The sequence below is a fragment of the Ambystoma mexicanum genome, chromosome 9 (assembly GCF_040938575.1).
Source record: "Ambystoma mexicanum isolate Mex_15411 chromosome 9, UKY_AmexF1_1, whole genome shotgun sequence".
Classification (NCBI taxonomy): domain Eukaryota; kingdom Metazoa; phylum Chordata; class Amphibia; order Caudata; family Ambystomatidae; genus Ambystoma; species Ambystoma mexicanum.
The window spans coordinates 781,974,782-781,997,211 of NC_090931.1; the positions used below are offsets into that span (position 1 = coordinate 781,974,782).

The 22,430-nt window shown below is 42.1% G+C and overlaps 1 protein-coding gene across 9 annotated transcripts in view; it reads right to left on the reverse strand.

Annotated features, from left to right (window-relative positions):
• Nucleotides 1-22,430, reverse strand: part of HECW2 (HECT, C2 and WW domain containing E3 ubiquitin protein ligase 2) — a 1,520,428-nt gene that overhangs the window by 249,447 nt on the left and 1,248,551 nt on the right. The window lies entirely within an intron of this gene.

The following is a 22,430-nucleotide window of genomic DNA, read 5'->3' on the forward strand; positions in this document are numbered from 1 at the left end:
AAGTATTTTACAGGTACACAATGACGTCATTATAAGCAATAGGAGACAGTCCACTTAGCGATGTGCACAATATAAATGGCAGTTCATATTATTATTGCTACACATTACACAATGTTAAAATGCTCGTCCGGAGCCATGACACACAGTATTGGCATACATTTGCCTGCAACGCAATCTCACACATTTCAAAGCCACTGAAGTGATTTCCCGCGAAAACACAGACAGGAAAACCTCAACAGATGGCAAACAAAAGCTTGAATTATCCTCCCTTTAACCCAAAGAACACTAGCAGCTCTCAGTTTCCCACGAGTGACAACAATACCAGCATTCATTATCTACTCATTGGTTGGAAGAATATCAACATTATTTACATTTCAATGAACACAGGCAATGCCCACATTAGGGGTCTGTTCGTGTAAACAACTTCTGAACCAAGAGCCTTTTCATTAGCGTTTCCAATAGCAGATATAATAATGGTATTTCAATTACTATAAAACAACGTTGACCTTACTTAGCCTTCCATTAAAGTGTGTATAATTGTCCCAAATTGCCCCACAATTATTGCTAAACAATTTCAGCATTAATTATCTTTCACCTGTTACAAGTGGCAACGGCATGATCTTTCCGCTAGTGGGCGTAACACAGATAGCAGCCACCAATAGCAAGAAAACACCTTTTTTTTGTATTACGGAAAGGTGAGTGTTACTTATTGATCCATATTTAGCATAAGCATGGACCCAAGGAAAAAATCAGTAAAGTACATTTGATGAAAATTATTTTTCAAAAATACCAATTTTTGTTATGTGTAAACTACTGTAGATAAATAAATAAATAAATGGGGCAATTGGATGGTGGAGGTTTTCTTGCTTCTATGAATAAAATCATAACAATGGAGATTGTCTGATGGGCTTCCCCGGTGCCAGATCTGCACCATCAATAGACAGTTTGATATCTTAGTATAGGCTACAGTCCATGTGAAGATAAGGGTTCTATGTGAAAATGTTCCCAGGAAAATGCAGTCATGTACAAATATAGTCAGCAAAAAGTTGCTTTAAAAAATGTAGCCATTCAACATAAGCAATGCAAAGTGTGAAAATGCTGCCGGTAATAAGGTCGTCAAAAAGCTATTTTTAAATAAACAAAAGTACAAGGCTGCAACCCTAAATATGACCCAAACCTCTAGCGAAAACTCCACAATCACCCTAACTCCATTCTAAACCTTTCCCTAACTCTGATTACAACCCTCATCCTAAACAGAACACTTAACACTTCAGTGCGCTAAAGCATTTTATTTGACTATTACTGAATGCAAAATAAAAAGAAAATGAACAGTGAACCTATTTACAACTCCATCACCAGCTCGCAACAAATTACATAGCCCTTGTCCTAACCCAAACCCATGTTATAATACTAAGCTTACACTAACTGCAACTGTAACACTTAACCCTAACCACTAGGTTTATCCTAATTCCAATCCTATGCCAACCTCACCGGCGCTTTCCAACCTCTGTATCCCTTGCCTCAACACTTAACGAAATGTTGCGAGGCAGATGAATATGTCATCGATAGCTTCTGCCGTTCAATATTGCACAGGTCAGAAACGTTACTCTCCAAGACAACTACCACCCTTATCCCAGTCAGGTACGGCAGGAGAGGGACACAATCTAAAGTTGAAGATGGCACGAGTAAAACTAAACAAACGTGTGCATGCATTAGACATAGCAAATGTGCAAACACCATGAAGCACGTGAACACTAGGTAACACATGCAACATGAAAAATATTAACATAGCATCCATAACGCATGAAGTTTACTAACATAAGCAATGTATAAGCTGAATGCAACATGAATTATATGCAAATATAGCTCACTAACATAGAAACGCAACAGAAATGGGCAGCCATCTTCTCCAAAAATGGAAGCCACAATATGCTTATAAGTAAACAAAAGTCCTCAACGCTTCAGGCAAACTCAAAATACTGGAATAACACATTCAGATCTGTGCAGAGCTCAGACAGTAGCTAGCAGACCAAGCTAAGGTTATCATGAATAAGGGAGACGAGGAATGGCAAAGAGAAAGCATGAGATAACGATTCCCAAGACATATAACCAGCCTTTGTAAGCCAGGTGCAGGGTAATGAGACGCCAAAAGAGTCCATGAAGAATAACTCAAGAGTGTCCCCAGTGGTAAAAGAAGCCATAACCATAACCATAGCACTAGCATCAATATTTGCTAAAATCCTAATAAATGCAGAGTGAAATAATTCCAAACCCAGTCCTATCACATGTGACCCATAATTGAAGAATACTGTCTATTCATTAGCAACGAAAGCAGATAAGACACCCGCCTTACTCCTTACACATATCCTCAGACACGGGACACCACACAAGGCCAAATACAAAGGGGTCACCCTGGCTCATGGCCTATAAATGAGGGATGATATCTTCCTTAATTGGAAGGAAAGTAATCCATTGACCTCTCCCCCCCTACTCCTGTATGGCTCATGTCTTGAAGACAGTCAGTTGTCCAACTTTGGTTTGTAGAAAGCCAACCAATCAGAACCCCTGACGTTATGCCACCCATTACGTATTATGTCAATCAATAGTTCATTGCAGAGATTACGTCTTTTTACTGTTATCAATTTAGGGTGATCTCAGGAGGAGCCATCAGATAAGCATTACCCAATCACAAATGTAACCCCTATAGAATGTATATGTAGTCATCATTATTAACTAATCCCCATACCCTGTAGGTTTTGGTAACTAAGATTACAGGATGATGTAAATTATGAAGAATAGCGAACATATAATCTGTTGTTTTTGATAATCATATCGAGGGTGTCAATTAATTTATACTTGCATGCTGCCCCTGCTTTATTTGGATAGTTCGATGGTAATAAAGCTGGGTTTTGCCTTTAACTTTGTACAATTTTGTTATTGAGTCCGGTTTGATCTGGCTCCCAAACCTCTTTGTGATTGGGAACTTCCCAGGACATTTTAACAGAAATGCATACCCCTAGCACTTACCCTGACTTAATCTACCCTAATCAAACTTGAACATATTTACTCTAACCCTAACTCCTATCCTTACCCTAACCTCTATCCTTAACGTAACCCTTATTCTAACCCTGAACCAGGCAATAACAAGCCCACTAAACCCTCCTTAACACTAACAACTACACTAGCAGCACTACATTTGTGACTACTATTTGCTTAGTAACTTTTTCACAGCAGATGTATTTTCACCACAACATTTTCCACTGACTGCATTTTTGTTGGCTACATTTTTAGTAGATACCAAGGTAAGTAGCGATTGTCGCTTTATTGCAAACATCAATGACTGACCCACTCTCTCCAAATAGGCAACCAGGAGAGCCTGTTGAAAAACCCTAGAGTTCACACATGTCTTTCTGATGATCCCTAGAGTCCACACATGTCTTTCTGATGATCCCTAGAGTCCACACATGTCTTTCTGATGATTGTTAATATGTCCTGGAGAGGAGGCAGTGTCTTGCACCTTTTACCTGACACTGTCACACAGGGATCACGCATTAGGCATATCACAAAGAAAGGACAAGTTGGCTTTTTACTCTTTCAATGTTATCAGAAGGCCATAAGACTAAATCAGGACAAGTGCTACACCAGTATGTTGATGGTACGAAAGTCTCTGACTAACCTATTTTTAGGTGTTACGCAGCTACTTTGAAAAAAAATCAAAGACTAATAAAGAGAGGCATCCAAAATAATTATTATGAAAATGTCCCACTTTTCATGGATCCGCTTTCTCAGTTAATTATTTGACACATTAGAATAATTGAAAGGAATACTCTTTTTTTTCCAGAAGATTGAGAAGGTTTGAGATGCAACTTCACTTGACCCAGTAAACAACCACATTTTTGACTTTCTTAATTTCACAATGCAGTCTACGTCAATACCACCCTGTGCCAGGGGGTGTTCCCCCCTCTATTACTTCACCAAAAACACTTCAATACTTACATCTTCCTCATTAATTTTGTCAGACATTTACTTCTTCATGCATTTACATCGTCTGCATTTTCATATTGAATGGTGGCAATGGATATGATAAGGTAGCTGTAAGGTCACGGTTGGGACCAAGGAGTGGTTAAGGGGAAGAGTAAGGGTTAGAAAAGAAGGGGAGTGTACAGGGGAATGCCCCTGTAAAGATGAAGTTAATGTTAGACAAAGTGAAATCTTGAAGAAGGAAAGGTATGAGGAGGTAAATGTGATGAAGTGAATGCTGAAGAAGTGAAGACATACATCCATGTCAGGGGGCAGCCAACGCCCTCTTAATGCAGTGGTGGCTGTTCAGTCGTGCTAGTTAGGGACAACCAAAATGTGTGGTGTCAAACTAGAACTCTTTATTCAGTGCATCCACATAGATTTTCTTCATATGCAAGAGAAGAATCTCGATGTCTAGTGTTGAAAAATCTATTTTAATAAAAATATATGAACTTCATCTCGAAGCAGACCATGGCAAGATATGTGGAACAACTCCAACAGCAACCAGAGAGTGTAGATACGCAGGGCGATTACCGGTTTTCCTGATAAATGGGACACCAGAGATGTGTAGTGGTAATAATGGACACTGGTGTTGGTGACGCAGCAGCAGTGACTCTGGAGAGCAATGCATAGTGATGAAGGTGAGGACTGCTGATGACTCTGCCATGTTCTAATTTCTGCAACTGCTCTTGTACATATCACAGGTAGATCATTGATTTGTATTGGCTCTCCTACATACTCCCAATTAGAGAGCTAAATCTACAATATTAATGACTTAACAAACAGAGCGGAAAAACACCACCAATGTCTCACAACTGTTTCACAGAGAAGGGCCACATTTGCAAGTTTGTATGACTTTCCCATACAGGAAAAACTCTTCTACAAGTTCTAATGGCTTCCCAAAGTGGAGGGTCATGCCAACATTGTTTAACATCTCTTCCACAGAGGAGGTTCAGATATTCAAATAGTAATGTATCCTTCAAAGAGGAGTCAGAATTTAGAATAGAGAGGAATTTCACAGTAAATCCATTCCAGGAAGTAACTCACGCATGCAATATCAAAATGTGGCTAAATCCATTCCAGGAAGTAACTCACGCATACAATATCAAAATGTGGCTAAATCCATTCCAGGAAGTAACTCACGCATGCAATATCAAAATGTGGCTAAATCCATTCCAGGAAGTAACTCACGCATGCAATATCAAAATGTGGCTAAATCCATTCCAGGAAGTAACTCACGCATGCAATATCAAAATGTGGCTAAATCCATTCCAGGAAGTAACTCACACATGCAATATCAAAATGTGGCTACTACCAAATATGACCATTGAGTCAGCCAACCTGATATAGTGACACTGAGTCATACAGCTGGATTAGCATCTGACTGAGTTATTTTTATTGTTTTTTTACTGTTTTAATAAACAATTCCAAAATATTATAGTCTTAAATACTTTTGATAACGTGTATTGACATTGTTTACTATAAAAGTTGGACAGTTATTTTAAATATGTTGTGATTGATTGTTACATTTGTACACTTTCCTTTTTTAAGATTTAAAAAGTATATATTTTTCTTAAATGGTTTCGTTCTGCATAATCCGCTATCCTAGAGCCACACTGGTCTCTAACACTCTAACAATAATTTAGCGTTTTTAAACAATTGGGATTTATTACTTTGAAGTTGCAAATTACATCTTTAAACAAATAAGTCAAACTCATTCCAAATGTCAAAGTTGATTAGCCGTTTTTAAGTTGTTGAAAAGCTAAGAATTAAGCAATAGGCCCCGAGCTGGGGGGGCATTACCACTTCAGGTAATAACATGGGGCCCATAGTTACAGGCCCGAGCAAAGCAAGGTCCTTAACGAAGGCCCCGGTGCATTACCTGAAGTGGTAATGACCCCCCTGTGAGGGGCCTATTGCTATTAGTACCCTGGCCCATAATAACAGGGTACTAAGAGCATTTCTTTTCTGTTCCGAAACACTTCAGCGTTTTGGAACAGAAAAGAAAAAATCAAAACAATGGCCGCCGGTGAAGGAGAAACAAAGTCCATTTTACCTTTCCATGGTGGCCATCGAAAATTATTGTCAACAAGTAAACAAACAAAATGCTTGTAGTATACTTGTAGTCCCTTCTCCCTTTCCATGGCGGCCATTCAAAAAAAAAGGGAAAAATGTAAACTAAAATGGCCGCCATGGAAAGAAGAGAAAGGCCTATGTGTACTCTCTTCTTCCTTTCCATGGCGGCCTGTCGAAGATCGGGAGCGGACTCACTGGGAACAAAACTGTTCCATGCGAATCCGTTCCCGAAATGGACAGAAAAGAAGCTAAGTGGGGTTGGGAGGGCGGGGAGGGAATTGTTTGGATTGGGTGGGAGGGGGCAGGGAAACAGCACCTACCTCGATCCCCGGTGGGTGAAGATGGCAGCCTCCAGACATGTGTTTGTTTGTTTATTTTATTTGTATAGCGCTCCAAACCCAGGGGTAGACGGGTGCTTAAGAAGACGGTTACATAGTTGAGAAGTATCTTAGTTTTGCATACTTCATACATACATACTTATAGTACATGCATATATAATATAAGGAATACAATTTACAGTTTAAATGTTAGAATAATATACAGGTAGCAATATACAGTTACAATATACAGTCATATACAGTACATGAGTCAGTTGGTGGTCAGGTGTTAGGGAGCTACTGTGGTGGCTCAGAGCAGGGATTCCCCCATTCCGAGACTCCTCATTGGCTGAGTGGCTGCCACACCCCCCCTCGCGCCGGGGAAGGAAGGAACCTTGTGGGGAGAGGGATTCCCGGTCTGGTAATGCCCCGGCGAGGGCCAATGAGACTGAATGTTACAATCTCATTGTCCCTCGCCGGGTTCTAATAGTTTGAGTTTTACATGCGAGCAAACGTCCCATCAGAAAATTAAACAGAAATAAGGGATGGACATTCTTTTTGTGACTACCTACCTGGTCGATTTGTGACAAAAGTCAGAGTGAGTGGAATTGTTAGGAGTAGTGATTATGCCTTCCTGTTCATAAATCTTTTCCTTTGCGGGAAAATAGCAGCTTGACAGTCTGTTAAATTGGCTTCTCCATAAAGCCTATTATATCGCAGATGTCATTGTCAAGGCCCTGTAAAGGCAGTACAAAAAATCAAAAGTACCCCATCATTTGTTGCTCCTCCCCCTTTTTTGTGTATGTGGGGAAATAGATTGCAGCTAAGGTGCACATGTGCAATATGCCCCTTCCATAAGGTTGCAGTTTCTGGGTAAAGAAGCCGTGTCACCGAAATTAGACCAACTGTATTCATGAAGATGCAAATGGCGTGTCTCGCCGGAATTCATATGTGTTATGCAATTTTCACAAAAATATTGTCAGAGGATCTTAGTCATCCTCCATATGTGGCTCTTAATACAAAATGAACATATTACAAAACACAACATTTAGAAAATATGAATGTATTCATTATATGTCTCTCCACAATAATACGTGTCTAGACCAAATTTTCTAAAATCACATCCTTTGACATTCCTAAACATTTGACACACCCCTCACTTGTTTCCATTCATTTCACACCATTAATCCAATTTGAAACATAATTTCGATTCATGTGCCTTTAATGTATTTGATGCACACATAAATCGGCTTTTACAAAAAACTATTTACAAACTTATAAAATTAAATGTGCCCCTAGCACGTGCAGTTCATTAGTCTTCGTCATCTAACCAGCTGTCACATATAGAGGCATTCTTCTGTTATACTCAGAAAATACACACAAAGGTGCCGATAACAGATGACAAGGATTTCCAACAGATTGAGTATAGGGAACATCACTGCCAATATATGTGCCCAAATGACTCACTTATACACATTAGACTGGTCAGTATGCATTTGTCCCTTAATGATGCAATTGAAATCCTCAATCATAACACAGTCACAATCATATCACAGCCTTGGCATTACCACCAAATGACTTCTGGACATTTTGGTAGCAACTCTCAGTAAGAAGCTTACAGAAGTATTCTGAGTTATCTCCAAAATTGAGAATCCCGACAAGCAAGTGTAGTGGCAGAAATGTGTGCCACACCACCAGCAAGGCATGACCAGCATCTCCTCTGAATATCTAGCCATGCAATGCCAACTCAGTTTTCAATACTTCCTCCTGGCAGAAATCGTTCATCTAGTACTTTACCGAAACACCAAGGCTCAGAAAATCTTGGGCTTGCTTGGATTTTGAAAAGGCAGGACAGACAAGAGATAACCATGAACGGGATTACATTAAGACAACCTGAGAACCATGTGCCTCAACCAAATCGGAAAATGTCATGCCCAGACAAACAGCGGGCTTAGTACTCAAATGAATCCTCAATGAAAACCGTTTAGCATAGATAGACGTCAGCCCTCTGAGGAGGTACTATGTTGCATTCAGTTTGCGCAGATCAAAAATATAAGCATGCTAGATTTTTAAGAGTCCTTTCAAAAAGGGTATATGTCTGTAAAATAAGTCAAGCTGTTGGGATAAATACCAGGGATGCCAGAGGTCGTCTGGGGATTTGTCCGACTCGCAAGGGCTCAACAACCCTTTCCCTAGAATAAACAGAGGAGTCAGCCAACGGCAAATTAGAACTCTTGTTTTTTTGCAAAAACCAACAGGCATCATACAAGACAATCAAGATTCTCCAGTACATCTCAAATTTACAAGGCGCGTTTCCCCGTTTTGAAGCTACATGCCATCATCACCTGGACCGTTCCCCAAAAACCTATCCCCACTACTGATTGGGTACTGAGAGTAGTAACACATATAGCTATCCCCGGTATCTGGACTTTCCATTTAAAAATTATTCCTCAAGTACTTTTCCATCGAAAATTATTCATTGAATTGCCTTTCCATTGAAGAGCATATTCATTGAATAATTTTCGATGGTTAATTTCTATGGATAATTAGGGTTAGGGGTAGGGTTAGATTAGGGGCCAGGGTTAGATTTCGGGTTAGATTAAGTGTTAGATTAGGGTTAGGGTAAGGGTTAGGGGTTAGGGCTGGGGCTAGGGTTAGATTTAGGGTTAGATTTAGGGTTAGATTAGGGTTACGGGTTAGGGTTGGGGCTAGGTTTAGATTTAGGCTTAGATTTAGGGTTCCATTAAGGGTTAGATTAAGGGTTAGGGTTTGGTTTAGGGCTAGGGTTAGGTTTAGGGTTGGAGTTAGGGTTAGGGTTGGGTTAGGGCTAAGGGTTGTGTGTGTGGGGGGTGAGGGGGCAGTGGGGGGAAACCCCACCAATATACAATAAACATTAAAACATTACAAGGAGCTGGCCAGTTCCGAAATGTCAGCACTGGACAGCTACATGTAACATTTTAACGCTACAAAAAATGCATCAAAATGCTATTCTTTACATTTTAGAGTGCCTATCCATCTAAACTTGTCCATTTATATATTTGATGGACTGGTTTCAATGGAAATGCACTTTTACATGTAAAAGTAAGCATTTCAATGAATTGGCATTTGATGGATTTCCATCGATGGATTTGCATTTTGATGCATTTCCATTGATGGAAAGACCATAAACCCTATCCCCTATAGAGGTTATTCTACTGGCACTTGCATGCCAGGTGGCTGACCTTTCCCGTCCTCAAGAGACTATTACATTGTTGCAGAGTAGTGGATTTACCATTGGCCCTTGCCCTTTGCCGTCCACCCCTGAATTTCTGTCTCATGATTGGCTGGAGCTGGTCTCCCCCGGCCGGAGCCCAGTTCGGCTCTCAGCCCACTGTGCACCTCTTCAAGGTGATGTGTAGTGACTATGTGTCTGAATTGTATCTGGTAGTAGACCATCTTTGCCTATGAGAAGGTGCTCCCATTGCAACACTTGTTTCACTTCTCATCTGGGTTGCTGAGACAGCTCGTCTTCCCACCACGGGTAAATGCCAATTGTCTAGTTTGGCTGCATCACGTGGTTGTGGACCACAGAATTGCGCTCCTGGGTCTGCATTTATGAGGATGTATTCCATTTTCTTGCAGCTGGTCCCTTGTTGTCTGGAGCTTGGAATGTGACTGTTTATCTCTGAACTTGGCTACGAGCCCAGTCTGCGCTTCGTGCAACCTGAGCCAGCTCCACTTGTTTGGTGTTCTGTGGCTTGAGGCCTTCTGTAATTGCCCTCAGACTTATAATATGATGTCTACATGCTTGTGCGGTGCCATGTTTCCTGTAGATTAGTCGTGCATAGTGCTACCAGGCTCACCATATACTCCAGTAGTCCCTTAGGGTTAATTGCCATAAGCGTCTGCAAGCTTGCTCAGGATCTCTTTTTGCCTTGAATTTCTGCGTTAAAGCATTTGGCTAATGAGGAAAATAATACACGCTTTGACAGTATGTATAAGTATCTGTCCACTACCTACAAAACTGTGTAAGCATGTTCTTCATGTAAGCGAGTGTGTGTTTGTGTAAACAGTGCAGGGTTGCGAGTATTCTTCTTGTCCGCGATCTCCATCGGATTATCTGGATCTGGAAGAATATGCACTGGGTATAGTTGGAATGGTTGTCTGAGGGGATACCTCTCTGCATACAAGTCAGGCAGTGGTGGTACTTGGGGTTCGCCCGAAATATGAGTGACTTCGAGCATTCTTGATTCTTCGGCCTGTCATGCTCATGGTGGTGAGGAGGGGCATTCCTGGGACCTTCTCTTCAAAGCACTGTTGGAAACCCTCTACTTCAACATATACAGAGCACCTGATAGGCCAACCAGATATTTCTGATCATCTACTACCACTTTGTGTACTCTTCCCCTGCTCCTGTGCCTCTTCTACGTGGGAGATCCTTCCGCCCTCTGTGCCCTACCTGAAGCTGCTGACCATGCAATTAACTTCCTCTACTATGTCTTGCACATGTGATCCTTGTGCGCAGAGTGTGTTGAAATGGGAGAACACAAAGGCCAACGTGCACTGCTTTGCCATCCCTAATGCTGCTATAATCACACTGTTGTGGTATCCGCTAACTTGTCCATTTTGACAGCACGGCGAAGTACAGAAAAGGCAAACCCTTTTGTAGTAATATTCTTCGAATGAGAATATCTGACAGGTGAATTTCACTGAGCACTGAATAAAAATAGCTGTTTATTGTAGGAAATAGCAGCAAGCATGTTTTCATTCTTTGTCAAATGTTTTCCCTGTAAGTGTGATATGATATGATATTTTATTTCTATTGCACTCGTATACAAGTGTTTCAGAGCGCGACAGGGCAAGGGAGGGGAACAGGGGAGAACAAAACAGCGATCTTACTAGGCCCAGTGACATTGAGAACACGCAAGTGCATGGGAGAGGGGAGGGGAAAAGTGCATGGAAGGGGGGAGAAGTGGAAAGTGCGAAGCAGAGGAGAAACCGATAAATAACAATAAATAAATAATAAAGGCAACAAACAGTTTTAGTGCAGCCAGCAATTTGCAAGTGCTGGGTTTAAGGCAGCAGACAGGGTAGGTCTGATAAGTGCAGGAAGGAAAGGGGGGCTTTATGGGTACAGATACAGACCCCAGTGCAAGGGGTGGCCCGGAGGCAGTGCGGGAGGGTGGCAGGGTGAGCAGGGCACGGAGGACAGAGGGTGGCCAGGTGTACGGTGCCAAGAGAGAACAGATCAGCAGGGGAGAAGGGGAGCAAAGGCAGAAGAAAAGAGGAAGGTCTTGAGGTGCTTCCAGAACCGGAAATAGTTCTCCTCAAGTTTTAGAGTGGCAGGGAAGCTGTTCCAGAGGGAGGCCCCAGCCGAAGACAGAGATCTACCCACAGCTCGTTTCTTTGAAAAACGACTGATCCTGAGGGAGTTGGAGGTAGAGGAGCGAAGAGCTCGAGAGGGGAGGTATTTGCGGAGGGATAGCTGAAGGTATTTTGGACCCAGGCCCCAGAAAGCCTTGTGGACAATGCAGAGGGTTTTGAATCTAATCCTTGCATCCTCTGGAAGCCAATGGAGAGATTTCAGAGCTGAAGAGATACGATCCCAGGGCTTGAGGCCAAGGACAGGTCTCACAGTTCTGTTCTGGATTAGTTGCATAGGGTGGAGAGTAGAGGCAGGTAGATTTAGAAAGAGTATGTTACAATAGCCTAAGCTAGAGAGAACCAGAGCTTGGGATACCATGAGCTTCTGGGGGAAGGAGAGGAAAGGGTGAGTACCTCTGAGGAGGTGCAGTCGGAAATTTGACTTTTTAGAGACCTCAGAGATGTGGGCGGAAAAAGGAAAGGGTGGAGTCAAAGATGACCCCGAGGTTCTTAGCCTCGCAGGTGGGGGTAGGAGAAGGGTCAAGGGAGGCCAGCCAGAGAGTGAGGGGGAAAGGATGGTGAAGGTGTGCCGATGAGGAGGATCTCTGTCTTGCTGGCATTCAGACAAAGATCATTGGCGGCACACCAATCTTGAACGGCAGTTAGGCAATCAGAGATGAGAGTGGGAGAGGAGGTGGCAGAGGGCAGTCTGAAAATGAGTTGAGTGTCATCAGCGTAGCACTGGAAATTTGAGCAGAAAGTGGTAATGCAGTGGGCGAGAGTTGGCAGGTATTGGTTGAAAAGACAGGGCGAGAGGTTAGACCGCTGGGGAACACCACAGGTAGAGAGGAAGATAGATGAAAGAAAGGACCCAAGTTGGACATGGGAGGGTCGATCTGAGAGGAAAGAGGTCAGCCAGGCCAGAGCCTGATCAGTGATACCCAGGTTTTCATGGAGACGGTTGAGCAGGATGGTATGGTTGACCATGTCGAAGGCAGAATCGAGATCGAGGAGGATGAGGACAGAGGGAATGTTAGAGTCAAGGTTGGAGAGCAGATCTTCATGGATGTTCAGGAGAGCAGTTTCCGTGCTTCTGGCAGCTCTGAATCCAGAGCTCTGAATCCTGAATGGTGGTCATGGAGACAGCCAACAGAATTAGAATGAAGGTTAAGCTGAGAGATGGACAACTTTTCCAGGAGTTTGCCAAGAAAGGGAGTAATGGAAATTGGGCGATATTTAGCTGGACAAGTACGGCTATATACAAATCTCTAGTACGGCACATCAGAATTCTTTTGTATTGGCATTTCCTTAATTTATTTGGAGCACTTAAATGTATACATTACTTTATTAATATCTCAAAGAATGGTATAATTTATAAACCTGGAATGTGGCCTCTTGTCTTCAGATTGGTCACTCTGCAGGCTCTACCAACTTGTACAGACAGTAGATTGTTCATTGTGCCAAATTCCAAGCGACCCTACCAGAAACATAATGGCAGGTAATTACCCATGACTGCCCAGGCGGATTTATGATACATTAACAAGCACACGCCTACGTACCGTTAACCAGTTCACCACTAAAGCCAAGGCCAATTGAAACATCATCAACTGGGCTGGGTATATCTATGTTCATTTAAATACCAAACGCTGAGGGGGCATTCCCCCATGAAGATGCCCGTGGGTTGCAGCGCTATATAAACAAATATAAACAAATAAATAAAAGATGACAAGGCTCACCCACCTGTCTTATAAGCATGTAAAGGCATTACTTGCATCCATCATTTGCGCCCTTTTGGGTTTCTCATGAAAGAGTAAGGAGGTTATAATTATGGACCCTGCTATCAGGCCATAGTGGGCCTTATGGGCCCTGCAATGTCTTCCCCAGCCTGGTTCTAGGTACAACAGAGTTAGTGACTCAGGTGTTCAGGTGACACCACCCCGAGCCAATGGATGTTGGACCCAGCAATATGTGGAGGATGCCAGGTCAATCTGTCTAGGTCCCAACACGTGGCAGGGGTTGGTTAGATTGCTTTACTAAGGTCTGTCCTAGGAGTCCACTCCCTCATCGGCCTAGAGACCCATCTGGGCAGACCAAGCGTAGATGCTTGAACCCTGACCTGAACCACTGTACCAATCGGCAAGTTAATAAAAAAGGCTCGCCCAAACAGACCCAGCTCATGAAAATGTAAGAGGAAGGTTTTACCTTAAGAGAAACCCTTTAGGTATAAGGGACACATGTAGTTTGTACATTGCTACTGTTACCAGCTCAGCCTGCAGATCAAAGGGGTTAAGTTTGAAGAACTGGAGGACTCATGACGATCACTGCAGTTCCGCAGATACACTATTTCAAGTCTGTGCCTCTCTGAATGCAGAGAGAGAATAACATAGAAAACAGCATTACCACTCAGGTATTCCCTTACAAAAGAATGGCACCCAGGGGGAACAAAGTATAAGGTTCTCTGCTCACCCAGTGGTACAGGTAGATCAGGAAAGGTGGAACACTTACCCAGGGTGCTCACAACTCACAATTCTGACACTAACATCGCAACCCTCATTCAAATTATCAGAGAAGGAAATCTCAAGTGTAAGTTGGTGGACACTCCAGATATAGGCCTGGTCTAAATCCCTGATCCTGGGCACACCCATGGAAGGCAGCCAGTACTAGACCAAATTTAAATCCCATTCACAAGTGCAGCCCCCATGAAAGGGACATTGTGTGGGAGGGGGCGGCACACAGTGTACATGCAGCCATCCACAACTGGTGAGTTTCGGTTACAAGCTATTGTTTGCAGAAGGATGGTAACCATAGAGTGGTAGAAGAAACAGGAGGATGGAGAGATGGAAGCAACTGGGGAGGTGGCAGCAGTGGAGAACAGGCAAGGTGGTGAGAGCTAAGAGGATGAAATAGTAACATCAGAAGGTGACAGTGGACAGAAGGAGGTGGTGGGAATTTTGAAGGTGAAGGAGGAAGTGGTAACATCAGGAGGTGATAGATTGAAATAGGTGGTGGGAATTAAGAAGGGTAAGGCACAGAATACTATAATGTAAATAGAAAAAAAACTATATTTCTAGCATGGGTGGCTTCCAAATGAGGGCCAAGCATCAGTTTGGAGGTTTGTGTCAGCCTGGGGAACTTCTGGGGTGTTGGGGTACAACGTGACTTAGGCCATTCAGCAGTAACCTCAAGCTTTGGAGGGGACATATGCAAGTAATTACGGCCCACCTGGTGGCGGCTCAAGCAGCCCTAGTCAAGGTGTGCACACTGTTATACAATCAATTCTGGTAAAACCAAAAGTTTGCAATTGATGGACCAACCTACAAATCCATCATTTACAGCATTAGAAAGGGATAAATGCTGCATAGGATATTCTCACTCAAACGCTATTTGACCCTGAAGCCATCCTTGACATCCTAGCCAAGCGCATGGGCTTTGACGGAACAGACCTGCAGTGGTTTGTCTTAGACCGCTGCAACAGTCACCAACTTGTCGGATGGGCCCTGACAGATCCCAGCACCACCCAAGAACCTGCAGAATTCCACAAGCCTCCATCCTGTCTAGTAATCTCCAACCTCTACATGGAACATTCGGGTAACTACTTACTAACACCAACATCAAGCTACACCAACATGCGAATGACAGGCAGCTTTACCTAAAGATCAATGGCATCAATTACATCCATTGACTCAAGCACTCTCTGCCCCTCATCCAAGCCTGGATGTCAAGCTCCTGACTGAATCTTAACATTACAAACACCCTCCTCATCAAAGGACATCTCGCCAAACACGGATCGCTCCACTCAACCCTCTGTAGTTCCTCCCCTGCTCTCCCTACCCTCCTTTCCCTCATCTCCATTGCTACTCCTGCACCCTACTTCTAGCCCCCAAGGTGTGTCCCCTTTGTACACTGCTCTGTTGCTTCCCAGCTAGGTCTGAGTTTTATAAATCCCATTCATACACATATACATATTTTAAAAGATTCAAAGTTATATGTGGAAAATATACATAGTGCTGGTTTAACTTATCCAAATGCTGTACTATAGTCCCGGTCTGCACATATTCGTAGGATGAGAGAAGTGAGCAGGGGATTCCCTTGCAGAATGCAGCAGGCACAGACCTCTCTTTGCATTTGCACTGCATGGGGGTTTCCATTACAAGTCTTTTCCATTAAAGATATAAAAGGTACGCTAGGAAAAGAGTCTAGAACAGGGTAGTCCAACTCTGGCTTTCAAGGGTCGGAATCCTGTCAGGTTTTCAGAATATCCTTCATTAATAGTCATGAGGACTCATTTGCATACATTTAGAATCATTATATGCAAATGTATCTCATGCATAGTAATGAGGGGTATCCTGAAAACCTAGCATGGATCTGACCCTCGAGGCCTGAAGGTGGACCACCCTGGTCTAGGAGATAGGTCTGAAACATGGGTAGGGTTGCTGAGCAGTGTTGTAGACCCTCATTATGGAAAACATACCACCAAGCATTGAAGGGAGAAAGTCTATTTCACTTGGGTGGTAAATTTGGCAGGCAGTGATTACATAAAGATATCCCTCTGCTTCTGATTGGTGGTAAAATTGGCCATTTGTCAGATTTATCACTGAACAGGTTCATTAGTATCAGGCAATCCAATGAAGTCACTTTTGAAAATCAAACCACCTGATAAAAGGGGTGCCACATGTGTATGCCCCTCCGTAGAGACCTCATGACCACCTTCCCTAGGGAGAACTGGACCCCCAGGGACCAGGTCATACCCTGAGCTATGTCAGAGTGGCCTACTGGTGCCACCCCACTACTTCAACCAGAGTTAGGCAAGCTAAAAGCTGCCCATATTCTTTGAGCTTTTTTCCACCTTCACAGCTGGCAAAGTAATAGGAAATCGCTATCACAGTCAGCAGCAGAAGGAGACAGGCAGCATCTGCATGGGGCACAGCGCCATAAGAAGTGTTCAACACAGCAGGCCGCTGTTCATTAGTGCACACACCATTTAGCTCTTCCGAACCCTCTGTAATAGGCAGTAAATACCACACATTCTGTAATTTTGGTTCAAGGGAGCTTGGAGACCACCACATGGAAGGCATCAAAATGGATCCATTTCACGCTGGGCTTGTTTACTCTCTGGTGTTTGCCAGAGGAAGGTTTTTATCTCCAGAATCAGTCACAAACCTTGCTGCTGCCCCATGTCAACTTAATGGGCAAACTGCTGTTCACTTATGTGAGTGCCAGTTAGTTTCCAGCTGTAATGTGGATCAGGGAGGTGCATTAATACATCCAGGATGGTCTTTGGGATAAGGTGAAGACAGCCAGGTTTATCTGAGTCAACTGTGAACTGCAAAACACATCTGGGTCCAATTATTTCTAGTGATTAAATGAATCAGTAAAAACCTTTGTCACATAAAGCAGTGTATAGGGTGTGCCAACCCCTCCCCCTCAACTGAAAATAGCTAACATGATAGGCCGATCAAATAGTTACATCAATGTAGAAATCAGGATTAGATTGCCTTTATTAAAAGTAAAAAGTACACATGGTACTGCGCATATTTGAGTTCGGATGGCCCACTAAATGAAGGGTACTTTTAATGTTACACACACTCCATAAGTGCACAAGGAAACAAAGTGAGAGATGTTTAATTAAATAAATAATAACTCTCTGAAGCAAAATACAGTGTCAGACAAAAATATATTTCAAAATGGATAACTCAAGTGCAAAATATTTTCCAGGCCTCAGCCAGGTATGAGGGCTATGAATGATGCAAAGAGTTTTCAGACAGGTAACAGAGGCTGATACATTGGAGATAGTCTTTGGAAGCATCTCTCAGTGAGGTAATTAGGTATGTTAGGTTAAAAATGAAAATTGGCAGGAAACCCAGACAAGATTGTGATGAGGCCAGATAAGTAAGGAAGATTAGATACATGGATCCATGTTCTTATTGAAGAAGCCATAACGTGTGTCATGCAGACTATTCTGAGAGACAAGCTGTATTATTATTGCAGCCATACAATCTGCTCTAAGGGAATACAGAGCACTCTCTAACTTGGCAGGACCTCAGCAATCAGATATCGATTATATATTGGTGCGTCAAAATGTTCGTGGCAGGAGTTCAGCACTGTCATAGTTGTGTCGAGCCAAGTCTAAAATAAGCATATCAGTGTCATGTGTCAGACAAAATTGGGGATGCCAGCTATGCTAATGTGGGCTTGCTGTACTCACAAAATAAGCTAGCAAATGATACTGAAGGAATGTTTTTCCTCTAAGAAGACCTATCAGAAGCATACCATGTACAAGGTAGTCATTTGTATAAAAAGTTTGTGCCAACTCTATGGACTATAAAACAGGCTAAAGGAGAAAATGTCTTTGAGTATGTCCTGCTAATACAGCAAATAAAGGCTATGATCAAAAGCTCCCAGGCATGACTTCTCTAAGAAGTGTTCATAGATGACTGATGCTTGATGGAAGATGGAAGTAGTGCCCTCAGTTCCTAATTTAATTTGGGTACTTGAAGATCAGTCATTTCTGGAAGCTGACGAGGGAGTGCAAGACTCAAAATGAAGAATTGGGCTTACAGGGGCAAACATTTGTGGCACTATTGTGTTGCTAAGGAATGAAGAAAAGCCATCGACTCCGGGGACAAACAATGTCTATATGACTATAGAAGGAAGGGTAAAGCGATGTTATGCAGATAGAAACCAAATGCACAGGTTTCACATAACTTTGTTAGTAGCCTGCCAGGTCTTTTGGGGTCCAAGGCTTGCACACCTCTTGATGTTTCTTGTTTGTCATTACACCTATGGGGTGTAGCTGAACAAAAAGTATTGAGCACATTTTTTAAGATCGACCCAATGGCTTTTCCACTTGTGAATCTACCTTTTATTTTATATTCATGTTATTTACATCAACTGTTCTCCTGCTTCCCTTCTTCCGACACCCCGCACCCATTCTCTCAAACTAGAGATGCTGGGATTGAAAAGGTCACACATAGAAAGTGAGTGCTTTCCTCAAAGTTCAAATTATACACCATGCTTCATAAGGGAGAAACTATGCCTAACTTACAAAATACATTTCATCACATACAACGTACACACAAATAGTATCCAAAATGTTATATATTGAACTAAATTTGGTGGCCAATTGTTTCAATTGCTTTCTTTTTAGAGACAGCATTGTCTGTTGACATTCCACTGTGCCGCTACATATGAAAGTTAAGGTGAATGGAAAGTTTCCCTAAAGATATCATGCACAGAAAGTCCAATCAGATATTACACCTAAGAAATGCTTTATTAAAAGAGTTTGATAAACAACTCGAAAAAAGAAAATAGTTTGGGAAAATAGACTCAAATGCGCTAGCCCCTTAATTAAATTTTATGCAGGCGAGTCTTTACAGTCTTATACATTTTATTAATGTTTTTTCCATAAATGGTTTCAAAAAGAACATTCCAAACAAATGTATTTCTTAATCCCTTTGGTTTTGCTGTACACCAGTATAAAGTAATTCATATGATTCTCTCTCTCAATGAATCAAATATTTCTCTCTCTCTTTAATTTTACTGCACATTAGTTAAAGTAATTCATATGTGTCTCTCTCTCAATGAGTCAAATATTTCTCTCTCTCGACACGTGTTTCCCCATTGTTACTCTCAATGGTTCTTCAGGAGAGGAAGTGTTAGTGCTAAAAAGAAAAAGAAAAAAAAAACCAAATTCTTATTTTGAGTAATACCTTAGAATTTTTTTCAAAGTAGTAATTGTATTCATTACTACAAAGACTCACCATTCTGATTTTCTTTTGGTTAACATATATCATGTTTGTTTTTCCAAAAATTATGTTCATCAAGCAATTTATCTTAATTTAGTTTGTAAGATATAGTTCCAGGTTAAAGCTATAAAGGGGATAATGGAGGAAGAAGATAAAACAATTACTTCTTGTTTTTAATCAATAAAGAGCGAAAAACATAGTAAAAAAAAGGGTTCTAATAGGACTAAGAACGGGGAGGGTACAGACTTCTCATTCGCTTACCTTTTTTCCATGATATTTTAGATCGATTTTGGTCCTGTGCCGTGATAAGCACCCGAATGTAGGGATGTCTAGCTTAAACTAATTCTGGCTATTTATTGCCGCGATCGTGCCGTGACGACGTCATCACGCCACGCCCACGTGATTTCGCGTAGCGCGATGACGTCATCACGCTCGTATTCGTAACCCGGCGGCCATTTTGGGATGGGTTAAGGTCCGTACAGAAAATTCCAGTCTGACTTAATGGTAAGGGATTAAAATTAAAATGGAGAGGAAAAGGTTATGTTGTTTTTTTGCAACACGCTAATCTTATATAGCGTTTGCAGAGAAAACATAGAGAAAGTTCGTTTTATGGGACCATTTTAAATAAATATCTCAAAGTATTCTTGCTGCACTCTCATAATTAAATGTGACGTAATTACGTGAATTCGCACATATTCCTTAAGATGGCGGTCATTTGGAAGATAGATTGAGGTGTGACAACTTCATTCTAACTAAATAATGAGGAAAATATACAATGACAAATTGGTTAATGGATACAAATACAAAAAAAATGAAATAGTGATTTAAAGCCAATTAAACATTTCCGTGTCACAATTTAAACCTGTAATACATGTGTCCATTCTGCAAATCCATCTACATTCCCTTTTTCTTAGTAGGTCAAACAACTAGCTTCAGATCCTCGCAGTGGCCGCTGAGACGCATGTGTATTCATCCATGCAAAAATAGCTCTAATTGGAGACACTGTGGGACATTATCCTCATAAAATGGAGGTGCACAAGCAAGCTTCATTTAACGATCTGCCCCACTTTCCTGATGTTCCAAGGTGTAGGAAGGCAGGAAAGTGGAATTTGAATTTCTGCTTTGCTTTTCTCCTACGTCTTGGTAGAGCACACCGTTTTACGCATGCATGCAATTTTACTGCAAACATAAATGCAATGGATTCCAATGTAATCTGCCTCACAGTTATACCTGGTAAGTAGTAAGCAGATTCCATTGAAGTACACCATAAAACATTGCCTGCAAAGCAGTGGTGGCTGGTGAATTTTTTAATTGGAGGGGCATACATATTTCCCACAAATATGGCAGAACAACTGAGCATAGAGAAGAAGTCTGAACAAACCAAGGGAGGTTTGGAGGTGAGGGAGGGCTCCCCCTGCAAACACTTTTTGATTAATGGGTTTAAATGGTGCATTGTACAGCAAACTAAGTGAAAACATCCAATATATGCAAGTCAGGAACAGTGGACAGGAGTATTTCCCAATGCATTTTCATGATGCCTTTGCCCAAAATATATGTCATTTTAAAAACATTTTCACTCTAGTTGTTCCCATACTTTTCCATGCTGGCTGCACCAATATATGGCAATATTCACATGCAAGTACACTCTCATGTTTGATTTGCGCATAATGCCAGTAATTATACTTGAAGAAAATATGTCCATGCTGGTTCTGCCCATATATAGCAGTATCCCCATATAAGAACATACTCCTGTTGGCTTTGCAATTCCGCAATATGAAAACATGTCCAAACTGGCTGCAACACAATGCCAGTCTAGCCATTTAATAACACTTATCACGGTTGCTTTATCAATATTCCCAGTAAATAAATATTATGCCACAGAAAGAAATGTCTAGACTGACTGCACCAAAATGCCAGTCCAGCCACGTAATATCTGTTAGCATGCTTGCTTTCTCATAGATGCCCAGTAGAAAAGCTGCACCCTGCCACTCCCTCCTTGTCCCCATGCCAAAATCAGTGCCCCGGCCTAGCAAACACAAGTGAAAGCACACTAATTCACACACAACATTCACACGCAGGGTTCACTCTCTCATTCATGGGCACACCCATCATCATACACTCACTCATTATACATGCATATACAGACACACAAACTTTAAAATTATTCTTACCTTCTGCCCCGGTCCACATGCTCCTCACTGCTGGCACCTCCCTTATAGCGCTCAACCTCCCACAGCACAAACAGGAACCAGGAAGCAAAGACTGCTTCCTGGTTCCTGCACATGCGTCCAGGAGTCGGAGTGCTGACGACGCACCGCCCCACACTGTCTGAATGTGTGGGGAAGCACGGGAGTGCACTCTATGCACATTCAGTGGTGCCGTTCCCAAGACTGCATCCCCAATGGGTCATGCAAGGATGGGGAGGCAAAACACCCCCAGCCTTGCATGGTCGGTTGGAGGAACAGAAACCATGTTTCCCTTTGACAGCTTAAGCTGTGGCTCCTCAACAATGAGCCAGAATATTGGTGGGTCATTATGGATGAGCCACCCATGCTGCAAAGTGTCATTTGCAGACAGTATTTTATTTCTCACAAAGTGGAGGGTAAAGGTGAAGAGCAAGGGAAATTTTGCCTTGATTTACTCTTCATGTTTACGCTCTGCTTTGTGAGTGTTGAAAACTGCATGCCGAGGACCAACAGCAGTTAAGTGCTGGTGGTTCCATGTATGCAATTTAAATTTTTTAGAAAATGACCTCCTAAGAATGCACATTTTGCTGAGCTTTCCAACTAAACTATATGAAACATCTATATATGCAGGTTTTGCCGGAGTCCTGTAGAAATGCAAATGTGCGGGCTCACGAAGGCAGAGCCATTTTGCTCGATTATTTTCATTAGCTGTAACCAGCCCTACAGATAAGGAGTGCATCAGC